The following is a 9076-nucleotide window of genomic DNA, read 5'->3' on the forward strand; positions in this document are numbered from 1 at the left end:
TGCTTCAGGGAAAACCGTGCTGCGTCACGGATCTGGTGGACTCGATTCCCGGACCCGCCGTCATTTGCCAGAATGTCTTCCCCTGATCTATATCCCGTTTCACCCTGTATCTGTCGGTCATGCTTGACCAGAAAAGCTTGCGTCTCAAATCCTCCGGAACCAACGGAACCGGCCGTTCAACAACGGACGATTCCCCGGAACCAGAGCCAGGACCAGGCCATCGCAGAGTCGACGGCACCGGTGCACTGGCTCCTCGGAGAGGCAAACTACCCATCGGATGCTTACCGGGCGTGGCTGCCGACCACGAACGCGGCAACAGCCCTGCACCAGAACGCACGACGGAGGCGGGAATGGAGAACCGCTGGTGAAGAGTGGTTCTACGACTCTCCGAAGTAGACATTATGACTTCGATTTTTCTCTTGAATATTTATGAGAGAAGAAAAAAATAAGCACAATGTAAACTCGTCTCAACTTTCTTCAACTAGCAACCTTGTCAAGTGGGGATCTACCGAAGGCACTTCCTTGTGGTGAAAGCGAAGAAGGAGGCAAGTAGGTGGCCACACACCTGCTTATGAAGGTAAGCTGATAGGGGTGTGGTCAGACGGATGTTGGGATGTAAAGGTACATTGTGGAATTTTTTATTCAGTGCGTGTGCACGAGCGAGGTACCGGTGCAGTAGTGACGCCGAGCGGAGCCATACGATACAGAACCAACAGAGCTCATATTAACCAACGGAGCTCATATTAACCATTGTAAACACAGAGCTCATATTAACCAGTGTAAACAGAGCTCATATTAACCAGTGTAAACAGAGCTTGTATTAACCAGTGTGAAACAGATTCACATTCAGAACACACACATTCAGAACATGCACATTCAGAACACACACATTCAGAACGCATAGGGGTGTAAAGGTACACGTATCAGTACCGAACTGAACCGTTTTAGTGTGTACCGTACCGTACCGAACGGCTGTGTAGTGTACTGAACGAATACAACGGTATGTTAACCACTAAAGACCGCCCACAGGGGGCTGTTTTTTTCACAATTGAATATAATTATTATAATAAAAAAAAGAAATATTACAAGTCGATTATTAATTTCAATATAGAATATTCGTTGACAGCTCTACAAGTACAATTAGTTACTGCACACTACATCACCCCTGAGTGGAACATGGAAAGCCAAACTTTCCCCCACTGTACCGAAAACCTGTACCGAACCTTGACTTCAAAACCGAGGTACGTACCGCACCGTGGTTTTTGTGTACCGTTACACCACTAGAACACACACATTCAGAACACACACATTCAGAACTCACACACTCAGAACTCACACATTCAGAACATGCACATTCAGAACACACACAAACAATGTTCCCCCTAAGGTGTGCCCGTGCGCGCGCGCGCACATGGCAAAATGCTCCCGCGCACATCTGAAATCTGTCGCACACAGAAACGTTTGTGTAAAGTATGCATGTAGTTAAATTGACTGGTGCGTTGCACCGAATACTACGGTAACCTGTTGCATGCATAGCTGTCAACATTGGGTTTTTAAAAAACGTGCAGGTTTTAGCCCCGCCCCTTCTCCTGGCCCCGCCCCATCAGCCCGCCCCCTCCCACCCGGCCCCGCCCCCTCCCAATGGAGCTGCCTCGTCGCTGCCATCTGCTGGTCAAAACCGGTATTATTTTGTTTTCCTACTGTGTAGAGTGTAAATGCTATAAAAATACAGTAAATTACCTTTTATCAAAATATGAACCATTAAATAAAGGTTGTAATTTGTAAATGCATTTGATTTTACTGTAATTTGACAGTATTTGGAAACCATAGATGCCAGACATTTAGTTTTCTTGCAGCTTTTTTTCTTACAGTCTACAGTCAGTGAATCCTAAATCTCCACTAGGCAACCACTTAGAACATGAAGAACATATTTAGTATAACAGCGAACAGATATAATAACTAATTGTAAGAATTCTGTGTTTAAAACTGTTTTGAAACAGTTTGTACTCTCCACAGAGGAGAGGTGGGGGGGGGGTATTTTTGCATCTGAATAGAGCTGCGCCTTAGTTAGCAATCAATCAATGTATTACCAGTGTCTTTATACCTTCATCACTGTAGGCTACATATTAATACGACAACTCAAGAAGAATCAAGAGGTTTATTTGTCACATACAGTGAAATGCAGGTGGTCACGCCCGCATTGATTGTGCAAAATGCAAAAAAATATAGACACAGGATATGCATGATAAAAAAAGACATGCCATGTTCCTGAAAAAGCTATAAAAAATACCTATGGTCATTAATTTAGCAGTGGGAAATGGGAATATCATTTTTGGAACAGTGTGTGTGTGTCTATTAAGTCTGTGTAGTATGTCTGTATTGAGCCGTACTGTATTGTACCCATTCTGCAATCTGTTAAATAAAGTTTTCATTCATTCTACAGAGAAAAATGAGATAGAAAAAAAGCCAATGCGATTTTGTGTTTTTCCTCAATATCTCTGCAATGCCTGCGAGTTACCAGTAACTGTATTTGTCATACCATGACAATTCACGACAACTTTTAAAACTGATCAATTTATTTATATGTATAAATCGCATTCAGGAAATTGGGCGTCAGTGAAAGCATGCTATCCGTGGAGGAATGGCAGGAGCAGGAGCAAACGGCTGTTAGTGTTCACTAACCAACACATTTACACATTCCTGCATTTGTATTGTTTTATCCACAGAAGATTTGCAAACCTTTTGTTCCAGAGACAAAAGCCACAGAGTGGGCAATCAAGAGACACTGGCTAAGTTGATTTGACACCCTCGGTCCGCGGCCACCTCGGTGCATCATCTACTCTCTCCCCTGAGCTCTGAGCTCCGGTCGCGTCGCTGTCTTCTTCTGGTCGCAACGGTCTGACTTCCTGTGATAACGGTCCAATCTACACTGCTGCCACCTGTCGTCACGGAGGAGAATTGCACCCATTTTGTAAAAAAAAATAAAATAATAATAAGTACAAAATACGTACCAATCCGTGAGCCGTAAAGAGGCCGTGCAGAGGTCGAAAAAACAGGAGAATCCCGGTAAAAACGTGAGAGTTGACAGCTATGGTTGCATGTGACGTTACCAAGAGAAGCCTCGCTTTCAGTGCTTTGTGGGCGGCGCTACTGCGCGCTTACACAGACACACAACAGAGCAGGAAGCGGACAGATCCGACCAGCATCGCTGGCTCCTCACAATGCAAACGCGAAAATGTACATTACAGATTAACTGCAGAGAAAATTCCCAATTTATCGTCCCGGTCGAGACTAATTGGAAGCATGCAAAGCTTGCAAAGCTTGACCATATGTTTCTGTGTCTAATAAAAGTGCAGTGGTGCAGTGCTGGTATAACTCGGTATAACGGCGTTATACCTCGCTCACTGAGGCTGAAGTACGCGCAATCGCTTTTTACATGGCATTATCCAACCGGACTCCCGGAGAAGCATGCAGCTGCAGAGCCGCAGAGCCAGCGGCGCTCTCTGGGCCGCGCGCTGACGGCCGCGCTGTGAGGCAATAGTATCCAGCTGCAGGACGAGAGCAGCCAAAAAAAACTGTGCATGCGCGCGCACGCGCGCACGTGCACGCGCGTGGAGCGTTTGACCTACTGTCAATTTGCCACTGCAACACTGTAAAAGTGGTGGCGATCTCAAAGCTCACATGGACACAGAAAAACATTACAAACAAAGCAGTGCGAGGCAAGAGTTTGATGGCAAAGTTGACCGAATTGATTGAAGCATGCAGCTATACAGAGAGAAAGAAAATAATTGAAGACTATTTTGATGCCTCAAAATGATGTTTTGGTTTGATAAGATGCTTGTTATGATACAATCATTCTAAGGATTATGTGTGTAATAAATTAGTTTAGTACACTAATTGCAACAAATCTGAAACTGCATAGTGCACTTTTAAATTAGTATCTTTGTGAGGTTACTGTTTTATAATTTACATTATATTGAAAAGATACAAAGATATATTTTTTAAGCTGGATTTTCTAATACAGAAGAGGTATTATTTAGAACATTACTTCATATTTTTCTTGTTATTTATTTTGTCCAGTAAGACTTGAAAATATATATTATTTTGTCATAGGTTGATTGTTATTTTCTTGATATTTGTCAGATAGATTACTTTAGGCATAATACAGCATGTTGAGTAACTTTGGTTATAGAGAGATATTATTTTGTTATATAAAATAATATAAACAATAATTGTATATCCATACAGAGGAGGCATACTTTAAATATATTATAATGATAAGGCATCTTTGAGTAAACTTTGAGTATCATTAAGTATCTTGAGGCTGAAGGCAGTGTCCTCTTTAAAAAAAATCACAATATGGTCACCCTTGAAGTCGCATTATAATTCACTTAATAAAATAATGACGAGTCAGCCTCCTAAAAAGACAAAGACACGACTCACACCGCCGCCGCCGGAAAACGTAAGGACTTTGCTCTGTATCGTCAATCAATGGTCAAATAAATATTTGATTTAGGAATATAATATGCCTTTTTGTATTATTTCTCGGTGTATCAGCAAAATTTGTATATTTTTATGTTAGACATTGAGGGAAATTAAGATTCTCAGTATGTTGCTCAGTAGTTGCTGATGTCTGCTCAGGAGGTTTGAGTGTTTGCTCAGACCGAAAAAAAATTAGAGGGAACATTGATTCTGAACACACACATTCAGAACACGCACATTCAGAATATGCACATTCAGAACATGCACACTCTAAACTCGCACATTCAGAACACACACATTCAGAACACACACATTCAGAACTCACACATTCAGAACACACACATTCAGAACACACACATTCAGAACACACACATTCAGAACTCACATATTCAGAACACACACATTCAGAACACGCACACTCAGAACACACACGTTCAGAACACACACATTCATAACACATGCTCATGGACATTTACAGGAACATGCATCATTTCAATTTCATGGAAAAGAACATGCAGTTTATCTCGTACTCATTTGCTTAAGCCTATTCACAAACATACATCATTCTGAACATGTTTCATCTAGATGCGCCGTCACGCACCGTGATTTCCTTCTCAGAGTGGACCGGCGCTTTGCAGTCGCAAGAGTCAAACTATTGGATTAGAATTCCCATGATGACATCACGCTGTGTCTCAGACACATGAGTACAACAACCCAATCAATCACCCTGTTTCAGTGTGTGTGTGTGTGTGTGTGTGTGTGTGTGTGTGTGTGTGTGTGTGTGTGTGTGTGTGTGTGTGTGTGTGTGTGTGTGTGTGTGTGTGTGTGTGTGTGTGTGTGTGTGTGTGTGTGTGTGTGTGTGTGTGTGTGTGTGTGTGTGTGTGTGTGTGTGTGTGTGTGTGTGTGTGTGCGCGTGCTGAACACCGGGCCAGAGATGATGCATGACTGACTTGGTGGCTAGGCAGCATTGATGTGTTGAACAAAGAAACAGGGCTAGATCCACAAATAATGGATTGCAGGGTGCTAATTGCACCCTTACTTACAATTCATTATCAATTGAAAATGGGGGACCCTGATGTAAACAAGACGAAAGTCTTTCTCTGGTCTGCATCCCCTTAACAATTGTGTGTATTGAGCCGTACTGTATTGTACCCATTCTGCAATCTGTTAAAAAATAAATAATAATAATAAAAAAGCCGGGGATAAATAAAATATTCATTCAATCAATCACCTGCACGGTTCTCACATGGATTGAACCAGTCTTTACACAAAGTGCTTGTGAGCGACCACTAGGGGGCAGAGTGTCTAGTTGTGGTCAGACGTATATCTATAATCAGACATATATCTATAAGATAAGATAAAGGAATATCGTATCTTATCTGATATACATCTGATTATAGATATACGTCTGATTAAAGATATACGTCTGATATACATCTGGTTATAGATATATGTCTGATATATGTCTGATTAGATATACATATGATTATACATATATGTCTGATTATATATATATATATGTCTAGTTATACATATGTCTGATATACGTCTGATTATATATGTCTGATTATATGTCTGATTATAGGTCTACAGTATGTCTCATTATAAATATATGTCTGATATATGTTTGATTATAAATATACCTCTGATTATAGATATATGTATGATTATATAGAGCTTGACATTAAGGCTTGTCCGATTGTCCGGGACAAGTAAAAAAAAAATGGTCGGACAAGCATAACACCGCTTTAACTTGTCCGAATGGACAAGTAAAAAAATATATATATATATTCCCCAAACGAATAGTAACATTATTCCATCTGATCAGAAAGTGCCTGTCTCGCAGTGTCACACTGGAAACTCTCAATCTCTGTAAGTCAATATTACTTGTCCCGGACAAACGGTGCCTGTCTTCTGAGTGCTCGCTTAGTTTACAGTGGCATGAGACCCGTGAAAATATCAGAATGTTTAACTTCACATTTATTGGCTGTTCGTTTATATGTCGCTTCATGCATCGGACTCCAGCTTACAACTGTGTGTGTTGACTAGTGCACTGCAACCTTGCCCAGGGCCGACGGGGCCCGGCCCGGCGGGTTCGGGCTGGGTAGGGCTTTTTTTTTAATAAATAATTCGGGCTTGGCCGGGCCCGGGCACCGCCATTTATTTTTTATTTTTATATAACTAGGGTTATAGGATAACCTTCGTTTTCCTTAAGATTCGTCGTTTTCTCTTTTGCGCAAGCTGTCATCAGAGAAACATTTGGATGTAATTACCGCAGCGCGCAGGGAGAACTCAGGCCGGGGACAACTCGATTGGTTGTGTTGGAATATAGCCAGTTGGCGAACGTTTTGATTTGTTCTTGGATGTATGTAGCCGGTTGGTGAAGTTTTGTTAACGTTGTTCAACGCGTTGCTGACGTCGTGGTGAGTGATGTTTATTATTTGCTGGGTCGCTACCTGTTTTGTTGTGCTTTTCATTATGTTGCTCTGCTCGAAATCTGATTTCTGTTTTCTGTTTGTTTGTATAGTGACTGAGTAGGCTATTGTGTGTTGTGTGACTTGTGTGTGTGTGTGTGTGTGTGTGTGTGTGTGTGTGTGTGTGTGTGTGTGTGTGTGTGTGTGTGTGTGTGTGTGTGTATGTGTGTGTGTGTGTGTGTGTGTGTGTGTGTGTGTGTGTGTGTGTGTGTGTGTGTGTGTCAAAGAAGATTCTATAGCCTTCACTACATTTTACGAGGCTGCTGTGTGAGTCAGTCTATAAGCGAGCACTGGGAGGGAGGCATTCTAATAAGAGCGAAACAGGCTATGTAAATGCTTCTTAGTTTTCAGCGTGATATGCGTTATTTAGGCAGACCTATTGGACATTTTCGTTTTTGTTTATTTATTAAGTTAATATATAAAGTGTTTAGAATATTTAAAAAAAATATATATATATAATAATATTTGGATATAGCTATAGAATGGTTGTTAGTTTTCAGCATGATATGTGTTATTTAGTTAGACCTATTGGACATTTTCGTTTTTGTTTATTTATTACGTTAATATAAAACCGTGTTTCGAATATTTAAAACAAATACAAAAAAATATTATATTTTAATAATAATAATAATAATACGTTTTTTTTCTGGTTTTCACGCTGGCTAGGGCTTAAAATATTATTTACAGTCAGGCTTATTTTCGGGCAGGGCCTGAAGTTCACGGGCTCGGGCAGGCCTCGGGCTTTATTTCAAGGCCCTTGCAGACCACTAGTGTTGACTTCCTAGTATGACATCACTTAACTACGGCATCCAAGAGGCTCAAACTCAAACCCAATATATCAGAGTGTCTGTTGTAATGACTATGCTGCCACCGAAAATGCCAGTTTGGATTTTCACTACATGTTTTATTACTTCATAAACTATCCCATCAGTCCTTAAAATATTAGAGTTGCAAATATCCATAATAATCTACAAGACATCATTAACACTAACAATATATTTTTTTTTTCATATCATAATGATTGTGAAATATTTCCACCGCCTTTTGACTAAATCAATTCATGTTCTCTTTCTCTACAGAAACAAAGACTGAGGCAACTGAGACTGAGAGTTGATGCTCGCTCTCTCTCTCACTTTCTTTCTTTCATTCATTCATTCATTCATTCATTCATTCATTCATTCATTCATTCATTCATTCATTCATTCATTCATTCATTCATTCATTCATTCATTCATTCATTCATTCATTCATCACTAGCATTATTTTGGTTGTTTTGTTGTTACCTGTTGATCTAATGTGCCTATTGTTAAAATAAATTATTATTTCAAATAAAAATACAATTATTTATTTCCTACTCATTTGAATGGTGTTTTTTATGGCAATAACAACTATACCGTAATAACAACTATACAACTATAGGTGTAGACCAGGGTCTCGTCAAGAGAGAGGGGAGTTGAGGAAGATGAGCTGGTGCTGATGGGGAGTGAAGATGAGCTGTGAAGATGACTGTTGCTTTCATTATTGAGTTGATGTTAGTCTGATTCACAGGATGTTCAGTGAGTTGATGTTAGTCTAATTCACAGGATGTCTGAACACCTACACTGTAAAAAAATATTATTTTTTTTGTTTCTACTTTACGTGTAAATAACATAAAAATACAGTAAATTACCTTTTATCAAAATATTAACGATGAAATAAAGGTTGTAATCTGTAAATGTATTTGATTTTACTGTAATTTGACAGTAAGTATTTGGAAACCATTGATGCCAGACATTTACCGTTTTCTTGCAGCTTTTTTTCTTACAGTGTAGGTCTGGTGGAGGCAGGACTTTGGACTTTGGACTACTTAAAATAGACTCCCCCTTCCACCTGATGGACATATATCATATCACCTGTACTACTGTTATTTATTATTTATATACATATAGAACTGCTTAATATATCATGCTTTAATACTGTAGTTTTAATAATGTAGTTGGTGTTTTTTATATAGTGGTCTTTTTTACTGTAGTTTTAACGAAGCTGGTGTTTTTTTTTTTTATAGTGGTGAGTGTCTATGTATTGTGCCTGTATGCTTGTCTTTTAACCACTGCACAAATGAAGTTCCGAAAGGAAAATAA

The 9076-nt window shown here is 39.9% G+C and overlaps 1 protein-coding gene across 1 annotated transcript in view; it reads right to left on the bottom strand.

Annotated features, from left to right (window-relative positions):
* Window positions 1-9076, bottom strand: part of kiss1ra (KISS1 receptor a) — a gene marked incomplete at both ends in the record, with an annotated part of 134651 nt that overhangs the window by 124481 nt on the left and 1094 nt on the right. The gene's annotated exons all lie outside the window — the stretch shown is intronic.

The sequence above is a fragment of the Notolepis coatsorum genome (genome assembly GCF_963971535.1).
Source record: "Notolepis coatsorum genome assembly, chromosome: 13".
In the NCBI taxonomy this organism is placed as follows: Eukaryota; Metazoa; Chordata; class Actinopteri; order Aulopiformes; family Paralepididae; genus Notolepis; species Notolepis coatsorum.